Source organism: Sander lucioperca, chromosome 13, assembly GCF_008315115.2.
Source record: "Sander lucioperca isolate FBNREF2018 chromosome 13, SLUC_FBN_1.2, whole genome shotgun sequence".
NCBI lineage: Eukaryota > Metazoa > Chordata > Actinopteri > Perciformes > Percidae > Sander > Sander lucioperca.
In genome coordinates, this window is record NC_050185.1 from 2,227,666 (window position 1) to 2,254,476 (window position 26,811).

Consider the following 26,811-nt stretch of genomic DNA (forward strand, 5'->3'; position numbering starts at 1 on the left):
ACCCCTAGACCAGCACAAAACATTTTTGGTAGAAAATAAATGCCTAGCTAAAGAGGCACAATACAGCGCTCCGCCATCAATGTCTGATTTACTAAACAATGATATTGTTAGTATAAAACACTTATGTGCTTTCAATTAATTTCTAATATTTAGAATGTATCACTAAATGCATTCATTTGTATAGTATATAATATTTAGGAATTATGCATCACCGCTATTTTTTAAATAAACATTTTTAAAAGATCCAACCACTTTTTCCAACCGTGCACTACTCCAAAGTACGCCTAGGGGTACGCGTACCCCAATTTGAGAAACATTGGTCTCATCCAAGGTAGATTGACCACGAGCTACGAGGATGTGAAACAAAAGTTTGTTTGTATGTTTGCCATACCCGTGAATGGCTAGAGTGAGCTGCTACCAAGTCTGTGATAGTTTCTGAACACAGTCTTATACCTTTGTCTTTTTTTAAAGTTTTTTTTTTGCGTAGAATCAAATGTTTTATGGTCACGATTCCTCTCGTAGCTGGTTGGCTTGGTTCGAGACTTAAAACTCTTTATACAAGCAATTTTTGAAACGTCAATGGAACTGAACGAGGGGAAAACACGTAATCAGAGCCGTTAAAAAAGTGGGCGGTCACTGTTAAGCTCTATAGAATCTCAAGCTTAGGTGAAATACAGCAAGCACAACCCTCAAATGTGCTGGAAGTGATAGAGCTCAGTTCTTGCAGCTCTTATCTGGCCAACCAAACTTCAACCATTTGGGGCTAATTCCAGGGAATTATATGTGGCTCCAAATGACAATGGCAGGTATTCCCACAGGAGTAACCAGAGCCGACGTGGCTTCAGCACAGGTTTAAGCCCAACATTTAACGAGCATGCAGCTGATACAGGCAGCTGGGCCAGACAAAACACAGCACAAACACACACACACAAACATACACCAAAATGAGCACTCTGTATCCAGCTGCAACGTGCGTTATATCTAACTTCCAGCATGGCAGAAGGTTCTCTAACTTTATGTCTCTGCCACTAATCAACTCTTGGCTGATATTTGGCATTGACTGTTCCTCCCTGTTTCACAGAATATGATAGCCCCTTGTGAACAGTGTGGGGGGGAGGGGGGGAGCCAAACAGGAATACACTGCTAAAAATACCCACGTTGTGATGAGTCAGGATGGATTGAACAAACAAAAGGAGACCAGTCTAATTTCCTCCAGTCTGGGCTTTGGATAGAGAAAAGAAGTTCCAATCCTCAGTGCCACCAGTGGATTCCTCGATTTAATAAATCGAGTTGCATCGTGAAGGGAGGGGGGGGGAACGGCAGACTAGTGGGATAAAAAGAGATTATCCAAATGGAGGCTAATGATGTGAAACAGAATCACAGACTTAAAGAGAATAAAGGTGCAGGAACATAAAAGTGTTTTGTACTGAGATGTTTGGGGGTGTTCAGTGACACTGGATTGCTAATATTAACCAAAACATCTCTACTTCCTGTACGTCTATAAAGCTATATTATAGATGTATATACTTCACACAACATACTTTACACAATCATGTGTATGAAAGACCCCAAACCAAGTAAAGCAAGTCTAAATATAAATAGTTTCAAATGGAGTATACCACTGCACTACGCACACACACACACACACACACACACACACACACAGGCACACAAACACGCACAGACACACACACACACACACACACACACACACACACACACACACACACACACACACACACACACACACACAGAATCCGTACAGTTCTGATGTGAGCAGCAACATCATGCTTCAACCAAGGCCAAAAACCATACTGCAAAATGCGGTCGTACAACTTCTGCACACCAAGATGTCCCGCTTGGTACGGAGTTAAGTCGCCACCACCACCTGAACAATTGAGTCACCCATAAACCTGTCACAGCATGGCACCCATTTCCTCACCAGCAGCTCCTTGTGAAGAAAATAACCCTGACCAGCACCTTTTAAATCGCCCACCGGACGAAGAAGCTCAAACATCCCAGCAAGAGACAGATCAAGAAATTGCTCCTTCACCAACGTACTGCAGGACACAGACAGACGGGGAAACCAAATCCGGAATCTGACTTGGTTCTTGAACAGCTGGAGGGGACTCAACCTCAGCACTACTGGAAACCCCCCTGGATGCTTGACCGCACTCTTCTCCGGCACCACAGCCAGAACCACAGGAGGCATTGGCACATCATCAGGCTAAACTGTCAGCCAGATCATTATATTTATATATATACAACCTCCGCCTACACCAAGTTAAACCAAGACACACTTTACAGACAGGTACGGGCAACACGCGCATCCCCATCCCTCTCATCAGAATAGTATAACCCTTATCAGACTGCGGTGTAAATGGCAACGCAGATTCCAACATAAATAAACGCTTTGACCCTGTGTCACGCAAAATTTGAATTGTCACCTTAACCTTGTTGCCACACATTGGCACAAACCTGTCAGTGAGAAAACACCATAACTGTCAGATGTCACTACTTCACAACCAGGCTCCCTGCAGTATGAGACGCTAGAGAAGAAACTTTTTCAAAGAACATTTCCGTGATCTTCGTTTCAGTGGTCAGGCTGCAGGCACAGTGAGTTTAAGGACACCAAATCGTGGCAACATTTACTGGCACTGTGGCTCATTCAGTGGTGGGCACTGCTGAGTACTGGGTCGATCCCCGGTCCGGCCCTAAGGGACTTTTATGAGTCAAGACATAATCTTCAGCTAAAGCTGCTGCTTCCAGAACATCAGCAGCTTTATGCTCATTCAAGTATGTCAGGGCTGCACTGCAGCCAGGCTTAAATAACCTGGGCAAACAGGTGTTCCAGGTTATACTAACCATCCACCTGCAGAGTCAGCAGAGAGACAGGTGAATCACACAGCAAACACAACACAGCAGGGGGCGTCACATCCCTTTTGGCAAAGTTATGGCCTCCATGATGTAACGGTGAAATATATATATAGAAGGGCTAGTAAAAAATGTACTTATTTTGTACTTTTATCAATTCAAGAGTGATTGGATTTAGTATTTCACTGATTATCCAAGGGGGGCAACTACAGTTAAGAGGTCAAGGAGACATTTGAACTATAAATTATGACTGAATTAATTGTGAAATATTGCATGATTAAAATAAACAAATCCATCATCAAAGTGGAAGATGCTGGATTAATTTTCACATTGTGTGCAACCAGATCCAATATAGGGGGGAAACATGCCAGGTTACTTTACTTTAGGAAAGGAGACACCAAACAGGAAGCTGTTCTTCAAATAAAAAGGAGGGCTTTGTCTGCACTGTATTACCCTCGGTCATTTGAGTCGATTGTTCAAATTCTGTAAGTGTGAGAGTGTGAAATGTATCCCACTAGATCAAAAAGTGTATTGTTCAGAGCATGTACACTACTTCCTGCTAACAATTCCACCATGCAATATGTTGCATTTTACACCTCAGTAATGATGAGGCTTTCAGTTTCGTCATTGTCATTGTCTTTGTGACATGGATTTAAAAACTCATTATTTATATACAGATTAGTTAACACGTATGCGATTTAACAACGCAATCATATGTTTCCAGCGAATTTAACACTCTTTCATTGTCCAGGCATGAAACAGACTAGGTAGGCAGGGAAGAGAGAAACACAATGGACTTGGCAGAGACAGCCGAGGAAGAACTCGGAATTCCCCATCAGTGTCTGAAGCGAGCTAACCTTTCTTTTTTTTCTTCCTTCTGACTCTTCCCTCCTGGTGAGAATCCAAAGGAAGAAAGTTAACTCTTTCACTGACATGGCTGGATGTCTGCTTCAGCTGTTTGTCCAGTGTGCACAGTTCCTCACAATAAAGCATTACATCCCTAAGGACTGAGCCTGCAGAATCTACTGACGTTCAGGTTATTTGTAGTCTCTACTAGGGTTATGCTTTTCCACACATTAGAAACGCACCACTTGTTTCACAGCCCCCCCCCTCAGCTCCAAAACCAGGTAGTTAAATACAAAGCACTTTCTGTCCATTTCCCAGGACAGAAAATAAGTGTCTTTAAATTTGAGGTGCTCTGCCATCTGTATTAAATGCCTATGGCAGTTTATAAATACCACTGACCACGGGGGAAAGAGGAACAGCAGTGTGCCGGTTCACTGAGACGAAGAGAGGCTGAAGGATTCTCACAAACACACAGGCTTTGGGGGGAAAAAAAGCCACAAAAACTCAGACATTCTCAATCAATTTCTCCCTCTTCTACTCTGTCCCTCCTCGTACACACACACACACACACACACACACACACACACACATACATAGGACTGTTTTGAAGGGGCCGTTAAGTCGTCCCTCATCTCTTGCCATAGCACGTCTCACCTTCATAGTCCGACTGACAGCACTCTCCAAGCCACTACTCTCAAAGAAGTGTGTCCCCGCCTCCGTGTTGACCTTTATCTGTTAAAGGAGAACACTAAGTTGTTTGGGAGATTGGCCTTTTTGTAAAGTTAGGTCTAAACATTAAAAATTAAAAGAAATTAAATCATCCATGTGTCCCTGATGGAGGATTTTGTTGGTGTTTAATGTTCAATCCTCAGCATGCACACGTATTACATGATACCATCTGGCTTAAGTCCATAGACTGTATAAAAGAAGTGTACGTAGCCTCCGGGTCTGAATTGTAAAGCCACTAGAAGTGCCTTAAACCTGCCAGCAGGGGGTGACTCCACTGACTGCAAAAACAGGTCCGATTGTATAGAAGTCGATGTATACTTTGTTAAGAAGTCCTAAATTCAGTATGATGTTCATTTTGTAAATTATTTTCGGATATTATTCATTTTAAAATTGACGATAAAGTAGAGTATGCTCTATGGCGTAGCTACCTTGTGATTGACAAATCACTACCACGGCGACCTGTCAATCAGGACAGAGGCTTAGCAATGGGTTTCCATGGCACTGTGTACATTTAAATAATTTAGCTGTGAACTTGTTTTTGAGTGTTGTCCGTGTTTTCTTCTTAGAAATTTGTCCCTTTAACTGTTTTTTCTTCAGTTGACCAAAGTTAATTGTAACATTTGGGTCCCTAAAAATGTCTTGTTCAGCGTTCAGTTGTACTAAAAGACACTCTGATGGACTCGGCTGGGTTTTTTTTTTCCAATATGTAGGCTACCTTTCGTTTTAAGCATGTTTTTTGCTAATCCCAATTAATATCACAGTTAACATATATTATGGATGCAGCTTGCCAACCAAGGTAGCTAGTTTGTGATTTGATTTAATTTGATTTTGATTTATTTATTTAATTGTATCAAGAATGCCTTACATAGGAATAAAAAGACATCAAATACAATCAAGGATAAAAACACAATAAAGTCCAGGACTTATTTCCATTGTGGTCCTCAATGGTCCTCCATTGTGCTAGCGTTAGCTGGTAACTTAGCATTTAGCTTAGCGCTCCTCCCCAACTCCACCCTCTCATCCATATATGGTCACGTCTGGCTCCAAAGAACCAAGATGACGACGACCAAAATGCCAAACTCGAGGCTTCAAAATGGTAGTCCACAAACCAATGGGTGATGTCACGGTAGCTATGTCGACTTCTTTTATACAGTCTATGCTTAAGGCTTAAGAGAAACTGAAATTAATTCAAAATTCTATTTCCTTAAAGGGCAATCCACATAAAAAGTCACCTGTCTCAGATACGCTTCCACTTTATCAAATTATTACAACACAGTCCGAGTGATGAATCATTACAGATACCGCATGTTGTTGTTTTTCTTGCCATTAGTCAATTTTTTTATTCTCTGGGACACAAAATGAATAGTAATCACCACAGGCAGCTGTTCAGATCACACATACTGTAGGCTATCTCCTGCAGTGTATATGTTGTGAACGTATAAACTGTAGGTAAAATGGTTAATCAAGGCCCTCAGTTGAGCTGACACTGTAAGGAAATGATCTCTCAAAAACCTGCTGCAAGCCTTATTGATGCATGGGTGTTTTATCGATGGAGTCTTTGTTCGCTGTTCATTTCAATTATTTTGGCTTTGACACTGAAAATATTTGCCAAATAATCAATAGCATGCATAATTCACAATACAGCCCTGCATGCATTGAAAAAAGAACTGGAAACACACAAACTATTAAAGGTCCCATGGCATGAAAATGTCACTTTATGAGGTTTTTTAACATTGATATGAGTTCCCCCAGCCTGCCTATGGTCCCCCAGTGGCTAGAAATAGTGATAGGTGTAAACCGAGCCCTGGGTATCCTGCTCTGCCTTTGAGAAAATGAAAGCTCAGATGGGCCAATCTGGAATCTTCCTTTTATGACATCATAAGGGGAAAGGTTACCTCCCCTTTCTCTGATTTGCCCACCCAGAGAATTTGACCTGCCCATGAGAAAGAGAGAGACATCATGGCTTGCAAACAAGCGAAGCATGGCAGTTGGTCAAGGCCACACCCCCACCCTCCACCTTGCCCCCCCCCCTCTCTCCTCCTCAATAGCATTTAAAGCTACAGACACAGAAATGGCACATCCTAAGGAAAGCTCATTGTGGGACTGGCTCTAGTGGCTGTAATTCTGCACCAAGGCTGAATTTCAGGGAAAGAGACTTCAGATACAGTATTAGGGGACCACTAAGGTCTCTATAAAAGAGACTTCAGATACAGTATTAGGGGACCACTAAGGCCTATATAAAAGAGACTTCAGATACAGTATTAGGGGACCACTGAGGTCTATATAAAAGAGACTTCAGATACAGTATTAGGGGACCACTAAGGTCTATATAAAAGAGACTTCAGATACAGTATTAGGGGACCACTAAGGTCTATATAAAAGAGACTTCAGATACAGTATTAGGGGACCACTAAGGCCTATATAAAAGAGACTTCAGATACAGTATTAAGGGACCAAAAAGGTCTATATAAAAGAGACTTCAGATACAGTATTAGGGGACCACTAAGGCCTATATAAAAGAGACTTCAGATACAGTATTAGGGGACCACTAAGGTCTATATAAAAGAGACTTCAGATACAGTATTAGGAGACCACTAAGGTCTATATAAAAGAGACTTCAGATACAGTATTAGGGGACCACTAAGGTCTATATAAAAGAGACTTCAGATACAGTATTAGGGGACCACTAAGGCCTATATAAAAGAGACTTCAGATACAGTATTAAGGGACCAAAAAGGTCTATATAAAAGAGACTTCAGATACAGTATTAGGGGACCACTAAGGCCTATATAAAAGAGACTTCAGATACAGTATTAGGGGACCACTAATGCCTATATAAAAGAGACTTCAGATACAGTATTAGAGGACCACTAAGGTCTATATAAAAGAGACTTCAGATACAGTATTAGGGGACCACTGAGGTCTATATAAAAGAGACTTCAGATACAGTATTAGGGGACCACTAAGGCCTATATAAAAGAGACTTCAGATACAGTATTAGGGGACCACTGAGGTCTATATAAAAGAGACTTCAGATACAGTATTAGGGGACCACTAAGGTCTATATAAAAGAGACTTCAGATACAGTATTAGGGGACCACTGAGGTCTATATAAAAGAGACTTCAGATACAGTATTAGGGGACCACTAATGTCTCTATAAAAGAGACTTCAGATACAGTATTAGGGGACCACTAAGGTCTATATAAAAGAGACTTCAGATACAGTATTAGGGGACCACTGAGGTCTATATAAAAGATACTTCAGATACAGTATTAGGGCACCACTGAGGCCTATATAAAAGAGACTTCAGATACAGTATTAGGGGACCACTAAGGTCTATATAAAAGAGACTTCAGATACAGTATTAGGGGACCACTAAGACCTATATAAAAGAGACTTCAGATACAGTATTAGGGGACCACTGAGGCCTATATAAAAGCATCCAAAAGCAGCATAGGACCTTTAAAGCGAAACAAAAACATCTGACCTGCAATCAGCACTATCCCGTTTCAAACTCCCATTTACACCACACTGACACTGTAGCAATGCCAAAGCGGTGCCAGCAGGGAGACGGGCACAGACATACCACAGGGGTGAGACCTTGACCGGAGGGAGGAACGATGGAAAGCTTTCTCTCCTCCCCCGCCGAGAGCCCCGTCGTACAGCAGCAGACATGATACTGCACCGCCTCCAAGCTGCCTTGTTTACCACCGACTCTGCAGCTGTTTGTAACTCACTTTCAGCACAGAGCCCTCATCACTCTTTGAGATGAACCTTTGTGAAGTTACACAGGGAGTGGGAGGTGTTTGTCGGTGCGTGGCAGTGCGTCATGTCTTACTGTTTTTTAAAAAAAAATTTAAGTCTGTGATAATTACAGTCCTCTGAACTCTGTTATGAATTCCTTGGAGAGGCTTCTTTGCTTCCTTGGCTGCAAAGTTTTGTATTTGGAGGAATTTTCAGATTCTATTATCATTTTTATTTAGAAATGCTGTGTGTTATGTGAATAGCTAGGGTATTTATGGAGATGCATAATGTCATGTCATGTTGTGTCTGCTATAAGCACAGAGCTGTAAAGGAAATCTTTGCAGTGGAGAGCTTGCTTTAAACTGTTCACATTACAGCCGACAGAAAACTAAAAGATGAGGAAACTATTAAAATAGCAGGAATCACATTGAATTTAACTGTATAAACTCCATTACTTGTTTAAATGTCTGTCATCACATTCTGAATATGAATTTCTGTTTCTTGTTTCCCCTGAACAACTCACTGAATGAAAAAAACAACATCTGAATGCTGGAAATAGCTCATTATGTTGGTGTTTTACAGGCTTTTGGCACAGGTTGGTGAAAGGTGTCACTGCCAAAAATGCTGCAGGGCCAAAAAACTGCAACCGAAACATTTGGCGTCAAAGAAGTTGTTCTTGTTATTTAGTGGCGGAAAAAAAAGCAAGCATCCGAGATACTGAAAAACTTTTTTTGTACTTCAATAATCAGAGAGGCTGACTTACATTAGTTGTGCAATATCTCATTGGGAAAGGGCTGTGCTACACTTACTGCGTAGAATGCAGCCGACAGGGTTGTTCAATTAAAAACTGCCACTTAAAGGAGAAGTTAATGTGCTGACTATATAGGTACCTGTCTAATGTATATGAGAGCATGTTTTGTGTTGCATGAGAGTTTCTGTTGAGAGATGCTTATTTTCTGTATTTTGTGTTGTCTTTGTAAAGCTGCGGAACGGACAGAGTCCAAAACTAATTTCCCTTCGGGGACAATAAAGTATATCTTATCTTATCTTATCTTATTATTGACACATGTTTGAGACGCACAAAGGCTTTAAAAGTAGTTTGGTTTACAAATCATTTCTGAATGTGGGTGGCCGCACATTTCCTCAAGTTAACTCTTTAAGACCTTTTTAAATAAATTCCACATCACTGCGGGTTCACATTTCCCTCCATTTATATATACATCACTTTTCACTGGTGTTTAACACACTGTGAAAATTGGACTTTACGTAATTGGGTGGTAAAATTTGAAGTTATTGCATTTTCACAAATCACTGTCTTTATAGGCAGTTCAGACTAACTCCAGACAAGGCATCAAAACTGGACCTGGTCCTGATTGGCTCCCCTTATTAAATCACCGCCGAAATGTCTCCAAGCAGGGCAGCATTAAACTGGAAACGCATCCAGCAGCAGGTTTACCTCATTAGAATTTGAAAGAGCTGCTGTTGTTCGGCCGATAATTAGGACTGGTCTGCCCCCACGGTTTAAGAAGTTGAGCTGTAACAATTCCAAATGTTGCTGTACAATTAACTGTCTCCGAAATAATTACGATGAACAATATAATTGTCTCTTTCAGTCAAATTTAAGAACATTTATCTATTTGTTACTTTTTCAAACAAATGAAGGTCTTGAATGAATCCCAGGATACATGGGATGTCATGTGACCCAGATGATGTAACACACAGCCTATGAAGTAAACCACGCCTCTGTATTATCATAAAACATTGTACTTTTTTCTTAAATGAACATAAAACTGACAATTACTATCAACAGTTGTACACATTAGGACCTTAGCTAATGTTAACGATTCATTGCGGCTAATAATAACTCATACTTTATTAATCCTGCAAGGGGGAAATTAGCAATTGGGGGTTCGGTGCCTTGCTCAAGAGCACCTTGGCAGTGCCCAGGAGGTGAACTGGCACCTCTCCAGCTACCAGTCCACCACCATACTTCAGTCTGTCTGGGTACTTGAACCAGCAAACCTCTAATTCCCAACCCAACTCCCTACTGACTGAGCTACTGCCACCCCCGAATGGCAATTACTTAAAAAATATTGCAATCACACAATTATGTTATAATTGTTACAGGGACACTTATGACTGAACTTATTTATTTGTGAAATGCAACAAAAGAAATTTTGAGGGCAACCTGTGAACACCTACAGCAGTGTTTCTCAATCTTTTTTCAATATTGTACCCTCTTTGAATCGTTTTTAAGCCAAGTAAAAACCAGCGCAAAGCATTTTGGGTAGAAAAAAAAAAGTCTATATAAAGAGGTTCAATACAGCGCAGTGATAGATTTACTAAACAACAACCTTGGAAAAGCATTTCAGTAGTAAATGTCCAATGTTTAGAATCCATTGCTGAATTCATTCATTATTATAGTATCATTATTTAACCCTTGTGTTGTCTTCCCGTGGACCATGCAACTTTTATTTTTTCTGGGTCAAAATTTAAGATTATAACTTTTTTTTCAAAAATGTTATCACTTTCCTCGACGTTTTTGTCGCTTTTTCCCGATGTCGACGCATTTTGACATTTATGTTGTTTTTTTTAAACATTCTTTCATCATAATTTTTTTTTAAATGCTATCAAATTGAATAAAACACCCAAATTCAATGAAAGTAGTGAACTGATCCTTTATTTTACTTGTGAAGAGTGTCGTATGGAACCATCCACATTATTTTTTTTTGACAATTTGGTTGAAAGAAACCCACATTTCTGATAGAGAAACTTTTTGAAAATTGGTCAAATTTGACTGGGTTAAGGAATTATGCATGACATATTTTTAATTTGCATTTTTGCACCAAAAAAATCACCCCACTGCAGTACTCCAAAGTACCCCTAGGGGTACACGTACCCCAATTTGACAAACACTGCTCTAGAATATTTACTAATATGTGAAGGGAAAAGTTCCAAAGGAATGTAAGGGAACACTTAAACACTGCCTACAATAGGACTGCTTATGACTGAAATCTCGACTGATACACATCTGTCATTTGGATTGGACAAGATCTATGCAGCAGACAGCTGCCAAAGTCAAATAGCATATTGCTCTGTCACAATGGTCTCCATTATGCTCCTATATGTTCTGTTAGGTCTTCTGCATTTAAACTGCAGTCTGCTCTAGACCTCCAATCCACCGAGAAATACGTTACAACGTATATTGTGAATAATTGCCCCGAAACAGACGGGGAAAGTAAACATACATGCAAATACACACACACACGCACGCACACACACACACACACACACACACACACACACACACACACACACACACACACACACTACAATATGAAGTTAAAAGAAGAGTACGTCTGAACTAGTCTCTCGATGTCTTAGGACAACAGAGTGATGGTAAGATCTTCCATTTCTTTTGGCATTTCTCACTTTTCAGGAATGTCTTGAACAATGCAATCTTTGAGAGAGCAAACCTCTTATCGCGGCACATAGCCTAACATGCTAATTACCCTGCACACAGTTTGAGTTCATTTATTATGCATAAAATAATCTAATACGATGACTGTGATAATTATGCGCACATAGATAAGATAAAAGAGTAGTAACCAATTATGGCGCGGGAGTTGGGAAAAGTAATTATTCTTTGTAGTGGAAAGAAGTCTAGGTTCGAGAATAAAAAATAAAAAAAGAGGTTCAGTCTGCTTTTGTCATTCAGTTCACAGTGCTGCAATTAACATGTGGAATCATGTCCGCACTGCCTGATAATGTTTAAGGAATATTGTCTTGATGAAGCATACAGTAACACAGATATGCCTTGTTGTTGTAAGCATTTAAGGATGCATAAGTGTTTTCCACCGAGTGGTAAACTGCTTCCTGCATAGATTCATTTACAGCAATGTGTCCGTTATGATATTCGTACACCCTGAGACTCTTCACACACTCCAGAAATCTGACATGTTTACATGTTGACTTGAAAGGCGACATGACTCGATGCCTCGGGCCTCGGCAGCAGCAGCGGCAAACCAGAGAGGACTGCGACTAAAACCAACGATGAGTGGTGATTAGCACCTGCAAATCAGACGCGTGCTGTAGAGTCATTAAATGTTACCACTTCTAAAATCAGAGCTGGCGTGCGGTTGGCCCGCACCGCCGTACAAACACACTTAACACCGCGCGGCTTTCTTTGACAAAATGTGAGCCTGCCACTGCAAATCACAGGAAACAGAGACTCCACAGTGATTTCATTTGCCTGTGACTGTTTGGGCTTGAATTAGCCCATGTTATGAATCAAACTTGTGTAGTACGTGATGGAATGTGGCAGCCTAGAAACAGAGTTTAACCGGTCGGTCCTAATATGTCTGCATGCATTTTGCTTTTAGTGAAGGGGGAGAAATGCTCTTGGATACTTCAGATAAGAAGCAAACTTAACAATTTGAGTCACTGCTGCAGCACATCACTCAAGAAAGAAAATGTAAAACGTAATTATTAAATAGAGCAAATGGGGGTTATACAGCCACAGATAAACCAAATATGTACTAATGCATAATGGGTATCTTAAGGATTGTCGCACTGGCCTCTAACTAAAAACACATTTCTCTGACTCAGGAGTACACATAGCATGTTCACACACTCTGCCTGAAACCCTCTGTCCCCCATTACCCAGTTTAACAGTTTAAGTCTCTCTTAGACTGCTTTAGTTGACTCATGATTGCTTGCAGAGTGTAAGCTTCAGGCCAAACACGATACTCAAAGCTCTGTGCTGTCCAGAAGACGGCTCTCACAAACAATACCAAGTGACTTTTAACCCTCTGAGGTCTGAGGAGCATGTTTTAGTCTTCTTGAATTCTCCTTTTAAGGGTTTTTGCATATTGACTGATCCCCGTGTGTTTCATATCTAAATGTTCAGAACAAACTCAGCTTTCTGTTTAGTGGCGCCCAGAATTGTTCCAGAGCAATGTACACATAAAGGGATATGTGTGATTGTGATTGGCCCTAATGTGGAAATATTTCTCAAATCTCTGAAAACATACACTCACTGTTTTTTTTTTGGTGCTTGAAATGAGTTTACAAAAGTCATGGGTTCACAAAAGTAGCATAATATATGAATAAAATACTAAATAAATGTCTTAAAATGAAATTTTGTAATATGGCTTTTTGAGTAGGATTGCCAGATTTTTTCAAATTCACACCAAAACATCAGCAGAATTGGGAACATGTTCTTGGAAGAAATGTCTGTATCCTGCAGTCGTCTGCAAACAGGAAATAAAAGATAGTCGATGTGTGGATGTGAACAAAGAGATGGAACTAACCATCAGCTCTTTGTGCGCTCTGTCGCTTTAAACTGGAGGTTAATGTCAGTGGCACTCATGTTTCCTAACACTCTCAGCAAAGTCATAATGTTCTGAATGTAATGAAGTGCGGAGAGGAGAAAGCAAGGACGGTGAATATGGCCAAGACCACAATTGCTGCTTCATACGGACAGCTGATGTTCAGAATAACCAGTCTACTCTATGATTCTGCAGAAATGACTTTTTTACAGACATGATAATCGCTTTGGAACTCTATATAGATTACACTTACTGGCATGACTTAAGAGTGCATTTATATAATACTTATTTGCAGTGGTGGAATGTAACTAAGTACATTTACCCCAGTACTGTACTTAAGTACAAATGTTGAGGTACTTGTACTTTACTTGAGTCTTTTCTTTTCATTCCACTTTCTACTTCTACTCGGCTACATTTCAGAGAGAAATATTGTACTTTTTACTCCACTACATTCATCTGTTACAGCTTTAGTTACTAGTTACTTTACACATTAAGATTTCTGCACACAAAACACATGTAGTTTATAAAATCTGATGTTTTATTCTAAAGTAAACTAGCCAACAATATAACGGCTACAAGTCCAGCTGAGATGATTAGACCATTAAACACACAACTGTTTGGATCTTTACACTTTATACAATGGGAGGAGAGTTCTGCACTGAGTACTTTTACTTTTAATACTTTAAGTACATTTTCCTGATGCCACTTACATATTATAACATTTTCAATGCATTTTCAATTTTTACAGTGTGGTATTAGTACTTTTACTTAGTAGCTTTATGTAACTTTCAGTTTGTGTTGATTCTAGCGTTGGACCAAAGTGGTAGTGTTTTTACCACACCTGCTGTCCTAAAGCTCTGTTCTTTACGATGCTGTACTGCCCACTGTAGATTACAGATTACAGATTACAGATTACAGATGCATCGTTTCATTTCCAATGTTACATACAGTAACTTAGCCTACTTTGGATGTCTCCTGAGCTAAACCAGGTATCACTGTCACTGGGTCACGAGCCAAAGCATTAAGAGATTGTTGTAGCAACCAACGTAATAATAACTTAGATTCATATAGAGTGAAACCCAAGGACGCTTACACAAGTACAGGGGGACAAGGGAAAAGAAAATAGTAAGCCAACACAAACACGGAATAAAAGGAATAAAACCTCCGCGCTAAATGGAAGGGGGACGTAATTTAATGTTGACTACTGACGTACAACCACATCTCCCAATCTGAAGTTATTTTATGAATGAAATAGATATATTACATACCTGAGGGCCAATTTAGGGATGTTTTTGAATTATTAACAATCCTGTAATTGTCTCCATCTGTTAAAAGCCCAACAGAGATTTCACCCATTGTCTTTCACTTTCCCTTTTATCTTTAAGTTGTTCTTCTTTTAATTTCCTTCTTTCCTGTGATGGTCCTGGCCCAGTATCAGCCATAACTACAGCAGATAACTTCTAAAATAAAATTAGTGCTGTCAGTTAAACACGTTATTAATGGCGTTAACGCAAACCCAACGTAAATTTTTTTATCGCTACATTAACGTTCTTTTTGGCGTAGCAAACTTTGTAGTTTTTTTCACATGCTGTTGCAACAACTAGTAACGTTAGAAAAACTACAACACCACACCGGCTCTAGCTAGACCGGAAACAAAACAACAGGCACGCCGCACACACTTGAGTGGATGGCGAGCGCGAGACGCCGAAATGGATGCCAGTAAAATTCTGAATGGAAAGTTTACTTTTAAAAAGTTGCTAAATGGTTCCATTGACAAGACCAAAGTGTGTTTTGTCGTTGTGAACTGAGCTATCATCGCAGCACGTCCAGTCTGAAATACCACTTGATGGCCAAGCACACAGCTGATGGCCAAGCACAGCTGATGCCAATTCTCCGCCCCCTCGTCAAAGCCAGGCGACAAAAGTCAAGGGACATTTAGAATAGATAAAAATGTGCGATTAATTGCGAGTTAACTATGACATTAATGCGATTAATCGCGATTAAATATTTTAATCGTTTGACAGCACTAATTAAAATACAATTAGGCCTATATAAAGTAATCTCTTGCTACCCTTAACCTGGCTGGATACACTAACAGGCTTTTCTGGTGTTACACTGAAATCTGTGACCCGTCAGAATGTGTAGCTCCGGCTACCTGCCGTGAATTATTTTGTGACTTTCCGGGAAAAATCAAACCCGGGCAGATGCCTTACTAAAAACTATATAAAACTAGCGTTCTTTTCACTGTTAGTCTTGTTTGATGTTACAGGTCATTTATGATCATTGTATGAAAAATGACCGGAGATATGAGTTCCATATAGTCACTTTAAGTAAAGGATCTGAATACTTGAATACCACCGCTGCTTATATGTTTTGCCAGTTATGTTTTGAGGGAAACATTATGACATTTGCGTTCGGGGACTTTTTTTTTTTCAAAGATGCAAACATTCTTTTACCACGAGGCAGTTGTACATGGTTGGGGTGGATGGGGCAGGACTCTGACACCCCAGACCAGAGTCCTGCCGGCGCTGTGCTCAGTGGCGATTTTAGACCCTTTTTAGGGGGTCTCAAGTTAGAGTTTGCGAACTTGTCTGTTAGTGACAGAGGGCAAACAATTACAGGTTCAAAGAAACAGGTTTAATATCCTGTGTCGCTGTCGCCAATGCTATGCACCTGTAACCCAGTCAAGGAAAGTTTTATTTTTTATTTATTTATTGTTTACACCTCATTATCATTTCATTTGATTCTGGTGGTCCATAAAGGGACTTTTGTAGTTTTTTCATATGTTCAAAATTTTGCATTTTTCCTCTGTTATAATAATAAATACATGTTCTCATTGCTAGCCAGTGAAAGTACAGATTTAGCAGGGGGGGTTAACACTATTGCAAGGCACTGTATCCGTGTCAGATTCTCATTAAGGGCTGAGCCCCCCTAAAGGTCTGATCCTAGAATCGCCCCTGTCTGGGCTTCATTCTAGGCAACAGAAGCACTTTGGCTATGGTTAGGTTTTGGTTAAATGGTAATAAAGTAAGCCTCTCTTGCCTCTGGTATCCTTGGTCACTACACTTTGCACTAACCTTCATCTTGGACTTTACATCTGCCCATTGCACTTAGTACATACTATATATTCTTTGCAAATTCTGCACTCAACCCATTCAGCCTCTTTTTTCTTATGCAACAGTTATTTTGTATGTATAAATTTGTTTTTTCTGTATTTATTGTTTATTTCACATATAATGTTTAATATGTAATAATATGTATGCACCTTTCACTATATGCAAATTCCACATAAGTGAAGTTATTGTGGTAATAAAAGCTTTTCTGATTCCGATTCAATATGTAACCAAGACCATGATCTTTACCTAACTTTATAAGTGCTTGTGTTGCCCAAATATAACCATAAATCACTAATCATGCACGGCTGGATATTGAATTGCAAGGGTTATATTGAAGGAAAACTAATTAAATACATCTATTTAGTTACAACATTTTGAACAGATACGTTCATTAAAAGCCTTTCCTCGTTCTGTTGATTGAAATAAGTAATTAGGGTGGTATTCCATTTCTCCTAAAAGATATTTGCTGGTAAAAATGAGTTGGGTAAATATGAATATAATTTCTAGGAAACAGGGACGTTGTGTCTGGTTACTTTACAAACTATGGTAAAATGTGCATTTTTTTTATTTTGTATTATGCTATAATAGACTAATGGACTTTTGGGAGGTATTTAGGCACTGATACAGTATGTCATGATATGAATGCAGCAGCATTGAGGCATCCTGGAGGCCAAAAGCCTTAATGAAACATAAGACAGGAATAAAAACAGTGTAGTCATCCTTTAATAGTTGAATGCATGTAGAACTGACAAGTCTTGTGAAAAACCTTAAAAGATGTAACCTTGCCATGGAAATGAAATGCACTTTGACTGAAGCCTGTGCTGTCCTAAAACCATGGCTCTTTTATAGCAGGGGACAGAACTACATAAAGGAAGAGCGATCACTTTAGTGCAAATGATTCTGTCCTTGCAACTGTGCAACACTTTGACCAAAGTCTGTTGAGAAGTCTGTAGAGCCTGCACACTAACTAACTATATACTAACTGTTTCATCAAGCCTCTGCAAAGACCACTTGGAGATTAGCAGCGAGGTATACAAATGGATGAAGATAAGGCCCTTTTTGTTGAAGTCTAATGTCAAAATAAAGAAGCAGCTATAGACTGAGTCAAAATATCGTCCTTCAGTTTAATTGTGTCCTGGAGTGCAATAGGCTGAAACATTCAGATGAGATATAAGTGGCAGAAAGAGCAATACACTTGAAAAATATCGTTGGAGAACATTCTGAAAAAAATGGAACGGTACGTGCTCCGGTAAATAGCCTTTTGAAGTCACAACTTTAGCACTGTTGTATTTCCATTCAAAGTGCAGCAGACTTCAATGGGCAGCTCTACCAATAATCAAAGAATTTCAGAAAGCCATCTACCACCATTTCAAAGAGGCACAATTCCCATCTCTATTGCACACTTTTCACACGTTGCCTTATGTCTTGGGCAACCAAAAAAGCTCATCTTTGCATTATTACAGCTGAAAATGTACCCAAGAGTGAAAAACATTGTCAAGGTGTAAAAAGTACACACAACCGTATTATTAAGTTAGCTTAGTGCTCACAAAAATAGCTTCTGTTCATGTGTACTGTATACTTTGTCCATCTGTTTTCAACTTTTTAATGAAAGTTACTCTGATTCACAAAGAACTAGGGCTGGGTACCGAATTCAGTACTTTTTAGACACCGTGGGTGGTGATGGTGCAGTGGATATATCACATGCCTTTGGTGTGGGAGACCTGGGTTCGATTCCCACTGCAACTTAACCCCTAGTCGCTACAGAGGCGAATAGCAATTGTAAGTCGCTTTGGATAAAAGTGTCAGCTAAATGACAGGTAACGTAATATAATGCACCAACCAAGTATCATACAATACCACATTTAAATACCTAATGAGTCAATCTCATTAGTGTCAGTGAGCCAGCCAATCAGCATGCAACATGCTTCTACCAAGATCTACTAATGTTTGTGATTACACGTCATAGAGACACACAGGAAAAACTCTACGTTACACAGAGACGGGCTCAGATAGCAGGAGCTGAAAAAGAAATAAAAAGATTTGTGCCGTAATGTTGTCATTTATTTTTGTTTTATAAGTTGGTATCGAAAAAAAGTATGGTTTAGAGAACCGGTATCGAAGTCACGGTACTGGTATCGGTACCGGTATCAAACTTTTTTTAACGATACCCAGCCCTACAGAGGAGGAACAACAGCTTTCCTGCTGGCAGCAGCATTCCAGTGCTAAACAACAGCTGCAACTAAACCCGCAGTATCAAACACTTAACTGAGGTTTAAGAGAAAGAAAAACACTTCACAATTTTGCCCAAGATGTCAAGCTACAAACATGCTTTGCATTTGGCTCAGAGAAAACCAATGCACTTCCAAGGTCTTTATATGCACATATTAGCGCATGGCGTTATGTCGGCATTGATGACATTTCACTCAGAACTGGGGGAAATTTCCAACAGTACTGACACCATTTTGGCCCATGCATTTATTCATTTCCGAGAGGAGCACAAATATGCAGCAGCCACACAGTGCTTGGTGGGATTTTCTCACTATGATCTGCTGTTTAATTCAAATCAAATATTTTGAACCTCACCCAGCTCAGCTGTTACCAGCACTCTCAAATATAATAAATTCAGGATTTACTGGCAGGCTTCATATTTCTCCGTGTGAAGCTCTACTCATTTATTAGGATTATCTACATTCCGCCAGAGATAAGAAGCAAACGCACAATGAGGTTCAGAGTCTTGTTAAAGGTCTTCAAATGCAGAATATATAATAAGCTGTTGCTAATTTGATTTGGTGCTTGATCCTTGAATAATAACTGATGTCTAAAAATAATACATTTTAATTGTTTTTACTGCAAAAATAATGACATCAAAAGCAATGTATACTAGCACTATGATTAGCCTACTGAAGACATTAGAGGGAGGAAGCCTACTTCTTACAAGTCTTTGAAATTTCCCCCACAGTAAACACTCTATCTGTGTGTGCATCCTGCTGGTGAAAAAGCTCAGCTGTACTGGAGTGCTCCATTCTTTGCCATGACTTTGACTTAGTTTATGGAATGTGTCCCTGCTGGGTTTTCATTTCCTCTGTCTAAAAAAATGCAATCAGAGTACTGGTGCTAAAATCATTACCTAATGACTAAAGCCTTTGTATGACTTCTTCCATGCTGTGGCGTTCACTGTTCCAGCACACATCACGTATTATTGTGCGGAGAAGAGCATTTTGAAAAATTTGTTTGACTGTCTGCAGCCCGATTGATTCAAACGTTCTAAGCCCAATCAATCAGTGAATCACATACTGAAGACAAACATAGACTTTTCTTACATGTAGGTATTCTTCTTTCAGTAGAATATGTTTGGATGACATACTAAGAGCAAAGCATGTTGTTGTGATTATATATTGTGTAGTAAAGCAACAAAAAAAATGTGATTTGTCCCAAACTACAAGTATTTTGAAAATAATACATGTTTATTAAGAAGGCACTGAAAGAACTGTTTTACATATCAACAGGGTCACACATGTCCTGTACAAAACGTGTTATCATCGGAGCAGTCTCACATTGCCAGACCTTCCTCCACAGCGCTATGGAGGAAGGTCTGGCTAGTCCACACAGCATTCTGGGATGGGAGAAAAACGTGCTCTGGTTTATTGGCATTTCTTTAAACCAATCACAATCGTCTCGGGTGGCGCTAAGCAACGGTGCCTCTGCAAAATAGTCTCAGGAAGGAACTTGTTTTGGTGGAACATGTGTACGTTCTAAAGTAGTTTTAGTCGTGCAACAGAAAACTCAGATTGGACAGATAGTCTAGCTAGCTGTCTGGATTTACCCTGCAGAGATCTGAGGAGCAGTTAACCATAGTCCTCACAAATCCACCAGAGGTTAGAACGCCAACACAAAGAAAGAGGAAGGGGACGGACATCCGGGCGAACAGAGTGTGATCCTACGAATTTCCCGGAGCACCGGAGCAATCCCGGAAGTGGAACGTCATGGATAGAGACTATCATCGGAGGGATCTCTGCAATACAACACTTCATGTACTGAGAATTTGAGAACAAAACCACATTGATGTTAGATTTTTAATAGCTAGATAATAAATTAAAATGAATTCTTGATAACCAAATTGTATTGATCTTCTTTTTTTCAGCCATAGGGGCTCTTTTTAAGGTCTGAAACTGTGGACTAGAGCCGCAAAGATTAATCGATTAATCAATTAGTTGTCAACTATTACATTAATTGCCAACTACTTTGATAAGTGATTAGTCGGTTTCAGTCATTTTTTATAAAGAAATTCTCTCTCGCTTTGAGAAACACTGATCCACATTTTTCACCATTTTTGGACATTTTAGAGACCAAACAACTAATCCATTAGTCCAGAAAATAATGTAAAAATTAATCGACAATGAAAATAATCATTATCTGCAGCCCTGCTGAACTTACATGTGTCAGTAATAATGCTACTGTATAACACAATAACATCACTGTCTGACTGCAGTTTAAAAACTTGTAAACCACATTGCGGTCCTCTACTGCACGTATTTTCATGACATCTCTATGTCCTTCCAGAAACAAAGCTCCGTGATGTTGACAGTATGGAGGATCATTAAATTTGCCTGCTGCTCCTCTCGGAGCATAAATCAAGCCAATCCATCTCTCTCCGACCCTGCTCCCTGGTGGCTTACTTAGAGCCATGCCAACGCAGCACTGGCTGTGGAATGAGCAAGGGTAAGCATGCAAGGGCTGTCCTTAAGCTGTGCTGTCTGACGGTCTAAACAGGCCTCGGTCTCCTCTTGAGAGCAATAGGGATCAAGCGAGCTTAGTGGGCATGACCTGTGAAGGCCCAGACATGGCAATACATGCAACACAACACAATTGTCTTAAGGATTGCTGCTCTATTGAACATGAAAAACTAGCCTACATCACATTGCCCACGGGCCCTGAACAGGACCTAGATGCACTCCGCCGAGGATACCCAGCAGACTAAGGCCTTATGAATAATTCTGAACATCCTCTCCCTTTATCCTGCCTGATTTAAGAAAATGAGGCCCTCAAAAACAAATTAGACATCTCAGGATCTGATTGCTAAAAAAAAAAAGAAGGAATCTTGCAATGTAAAGCCTATTAGTCTTACAAGACCCTCAAAAAAAAAAAAACTTAGATCTTCTCAAAAATGATGTACTGGTTTCTTTGGCACCATGCAGGGGGGAATTAGAGGCAAAGGCAAAGGAAATGACAAGACATTTGCTTGTGGTTTAATTTCCTCAAATGCTTTATGGCTATTCATAAATGCTTAAATTGGTTTGTAACATATGCTCTCCTCGCTCTGTTTACTTCCTTCATTTAGTGTGACTGAATCACTTTATTAGTGATTATCCCCCCAAAAGCTGCAGGAATGCACAGCATCACACCTCATCATGTAATTTGCCCATATAGTAGGAATGGGAATATGCAAATACTGTCAGAGTATTTTCGCAGCACCAAATATGCCCCTGGGCTGCTTGTCCAATGACACAAATCATCAATTAGGATCTCAGCAGGGTTTGGGGATAAACTAAATTGGTATTATCCCTATCTGACAATATGTAGAGCTGTGTGGGGTACACCACAACAAAGAACAAACATCAGCGAGGGTTATTAGTAGTGATGCGTTTCGACTCGGGTGTGTGTGTGTGTGTGTGTGTGTGTGTGTGTGTGTGTGTGTGTGTGTGTGTGTGTGTGTGTGTGTGTGTGTGTGTGTGTATACTGCCAGGATGCCTCCACTTCGAGACGCTGACAAAGGTACACAATCATTTGAATGATGTAAAAGGTAACAGACCTTCTTTTGGTCTTTCAACAGCGATTCACAGCGACAACAACAGCGTCTTTCAAAGCATTTACTTTCACAGGGGGTGCGAGTTTAGCTCCTCATGGGATTTCATGCTCAGCACTCTGCACCTGCCAAACGTGTTTGACGGAGGGAGCTAAAGTGGTCCAAATCGCCATTGTGATTTCTCAGGGAAGCAGATGATTAGTAAACAAATGGTTCAGGCATATTTAATTAAGCTAATGTACAAAGCTCAGACTATAGTCTTTGCTGTGTGTGTGTGTGTGTGTGTGTGTGTGTGTGTGTGGGGGGGGGGGGGGCTGTAATGTTTTTACAATGTACAGCTGTAATGTTTTTTACCATTGACAGATGACAACAAAGAAACTGCAACAGTAACACTGGAGTTATATTTCCTGAACATTTACACATATACTCTGCATATGTTGTGTATAAAAAAAAAGACAATAAACAAATATATTCTGAACTTTACATTTAGCAACATCAAAACAGCTGAGATGATAGATGTGTTTGCCAAATCTGTGTACGTACAGTTACATTTATGGGATATTTGAGGGGGCAGAGATCAAAGCTGAAAGCGACTGAACAGATGAGTGGACTCGATTTTGACTCATGTAAACTACCAAAGGACAGTGAACAACCTGCCAATCGGTGCCTTTTTAACAGAATGATCCTCCAAAACCAATGGAACAGGGCCCCGGTATTGAAGACAAGCTGTCTGAGAGGCACAGGCTCCGGCACATCACACCGACGGCATCTCATGCCAGTCAAAACGTCTCCTACCGGTGAAATAGTCTTTCGAGCAATTATTGTGGAATAAACTAGTCATCTGAAATAGAAAGTGGTGAGTGGCACACAAAGAAGGCCAGTGTTCGGTGTTGAGAGGCTGGGAGTAAACATTAGAGCTCACTGAGATGTAGATGTTGGAGCATTAGAAACATATTTACCAAGAAATGCAAACAGGGTTAGACTCCATGTGTGACTTTTTTTTTTTAAAACACAGACAGATGAGGAAAATAGCTGTCTGTTTTTTGCTTTACATTTCTTGCTGCAATAAATGCAAGACTTTAGCTTTGTGTAAAAAAATCTTATTTTACTTTGAAAAACTGCTGTTCATGAACTGCAAAAATGAAGACAGATGCCAAGTTACACATAAAAAAGGATATATTTGCAAAACCTAAGCTATATTTAAATCATTAATTTAAAAAAAAAAAAGTTAGATTTCCAGATATGTCTACAGTTTGACATATGCTGTGGTAGCCTAATTTTGTTTGTTTTCGTCACAAATAATCGCAGCCACAGACTGTACACACACACACACACACACACACACACACACACACACACACATACAGAGACACTACTGTCTATAATTACATTTATTATGAACAAAGAAAACTGCTGAATTAACTTGGATCAAATCTGAGCGTAAGTTAAATCCTTTACCGTTTTGGTTTTTTTTCAAAATTTTTTATCAATTTTGCCAGTCAAAATAATGCATTTTTACTCGGGGAAAAAAACACACACACAAACTTCAAAATTAAGAAAATCGCAGTGGCAGTGAAAAGACAAAAGAATACGTTAATTTCCACGGAAGATTCCCACCATCAGATAATCACTGTAGGCTAAATGTACAAACAATCAGAAAGCGAAAAAGCACTCCGCTGCTGGAATAAAGACGCCAGCTTCCTGCAGCTGTAGCCTTATGGCTCATCCTGTCCTCCAGTCACTATTATCATCAGGATTCTCTCAATTAACCTACAACCTTTAGCACAAAAGCACCCGCCGCTAAATACAAAGCATCCTAAAAATAAAAAATACCCTGCATCACAAATATTACGGCCACTTTTCTTTTCTTTTTCTTTTTTTTTTTGTTAAATCCAAACGCCGCAGCAGGCAAAAGGAAAAACAAAAATCCACTGGTCTTTCAGTCCAGCACAAAAAATGCATCTCCTCTTCTTTCCCTCTCTCTTTTTTTCTCCCCCTCCTCTTCTCCCCCCTCCCTCTCTCACTCGCTCTCTCTCTCTCCCTCCCTGACTCTGTCTTTCTTTCCCTCCCTCTCTCTCTCCCTCTCTCTCTCTCACTGTGGCCTGGCTGGCTGTCTGACTGCATGAATAATGTCCTGCCTGTTGTAATGAAGGGGGGGTACAGGGGAAAAAAAGGACGCTCAAGTGGTAAAGCCCTGCTCCCATGCACTGACATTGAAAATGAATGACAGCTTACCTGCATGCCAATCTTCATCAGACTGACACTGGGCTGACAGCACAGCCTATACTCCTCCACACAGCCGCTGACGTCAGCCATGCCAGGCCCCTCCCACCTCCATCTCCGCTCCCCGTTTTTCCCCGACACCCGGGCTGCTGATGCCTTCCAGTGTCCATGGGAAATACGGGAACCTGCAGCCATCCGTCTCGGAGAGAAAAAAAAAGACAAGAGTGCTCAACACTGCTTCAAAGCTATGACCTGGAGGGGATGAAGCACCGGAAAACACACCTTTCATTCTTCTGCATAATTTGTTTTTGAAAGATACATTCAAGTTTTAAAATCAGAGCATTTTTAATAGCAACCACACGTGTGGTTGCTATTAAAAATGCTGGTGGCTACACTGACCGTCTCCTGTACTAGTTTGACATTTACACAAAACAAAAGACTAACATAACATGTCAATACATTTTAAAAAAAACACCATAAAATCTGATTCAGTTTTTCCATTTGCTTCCAGATGTGTTGTGAGAATGAGAAGAGAGTAGAATGTTACACAGGATGGTGAGATTACAAGGGTTATACATTTCAGACTTTGTTTTAGGCTATTTGTTGCAAGAAACCTGATGAATCCCTCGTTATTTTTGCAATTTTCCAATCATATGCTAATATAGCTATACTCATTCTGCCCTATATGTTAAACTAGCCTTCTGAATAATAGACTATAGTCACCAGAGCAAAACAAAAATTATGACATTATTGTAGCCTATAGGTAAATTCCATAAGGTCCATTTCAACATTTGTTTATTTACCCATCCAATATACTGTTTCATAGCCACATGCTCTCTAAACTCAGTTATTTCCATGCCTATACTATTCAGGTTTACCTGCAGTGACTGAGCCTATAATGGCTCAAAGAGAAACAAGACCCTGGGCACTAGGTTATTAACTCAGGGCCCATAGGAGTCGGAGCATAATGTTGTACTTGCCCTCTCATTCTGGCAGGGTCTGTAATGCTGCGGGAGATAGCGGAGGAAATCAAATCAGCTGAGGGAATGTAGGCTACACAGTGAGAACGGCACAGTTTGGTGTAAATTAGCTTTGCTATGGTTCACTTTTTACTCTCAACACTGATTGCTATCAAATAGAATCCAGTCCTTCCATATGGCTTCCATTAATAATAGCTGGATGCATGGATCTAACGAGGCTCACCCTAAAGGCAACATGTCTTCTTCCAGGAAGCTCGCAGGAGGCACCACTACTTCTGGTGGGACTCAATGCATGACAAAGGAAAACGCCAAGTGACTCGTTTATTTGTTGGACTTAAGATTCTTGACTAAAAAGACCCCCAGTATCTTTATTTTCATTATTTATGTTTTGTTGTAGCCTATATTGTCTCTACCTCAAAGCTGTCAACACTTGTTTTTGACAAATGTACAAACACATTGTGCCTTGATTGCTTGTATATTATAGCCTACAATAAAGAATACAAAAAAAGAGCACACGCACGCACGCACGCACACACGCACGAATGCGCTGAAACCCACGCTGATCTGGCCAGCCCCACGCGCTCCGCATTCATAATTACATGCTTCATAAAGACAGGTGGGAACCAGTAGGCCTACAGAAGAAAAGTTGACTGGTTGTCAATAGAACAGAACATTGCAGAAATCCTCTTGTCCATACTAAAAGTGTCCTATAACGTCGTCCAGTTTGGAGACATTTTGCGCTGGTCAGGTGGTACTTGGCTTAAAAAAAAAAGCAATTCAAAGGGGGTAGGCCTACAATATTGAAACAAGTTTGAGAAACACTGATCTAGGCTATATAACGCTATGGCTATAGGCTGATACTTGGAGCCTTGGTGGCGTTTCGGAGTCGTCAGACAACCTGACAGTTTTCCATCACCAAGCCTTGACCTAATTGGCGCATATATAGGCTACACGTTTAAAAATTGCACTGTAACTTCCAAACCGAGGCTGTTGCAGTGAAGTAAGCACTAGGCCTACAGCACACTCCGTCTAACCAGATAAGTGTTTGGAATTAAATGTCAAAAGGACACAGTTCTCTGTAGCCTATTGAAGTGCAGTGACCAGCCACCGGTAAACCAATAGGCACAGCCTACTGTATGAACACCTGCGGTGATAATGGAAGTAT

At 40.1% G+C, this 26,811-nt stretch overlaps 1 protein-coding gene across 1 annotated transcript in view; it reads right to left on the minus strand.

Moving 5' to 3' along the window:
* Positions 1 to 24,788, minus strand: part of pknox2 (pbx/knotted 1 homeobox 2) — a 116,461-nt gene extending 91,673 nt beyond the window's left edge. The window contains exon 1 of the mRNA XM_031311025.2: positions 24,679 to 24,788. The gene's annotated coding sequence lies outside the window, so the exon portion shown is untranslated. The remainder of the gene's footprint in view (positions 1 to 24,678) is intronic.
* Positions 24,789 to 26,811: the final 2,023 nt, after the last annotated feature.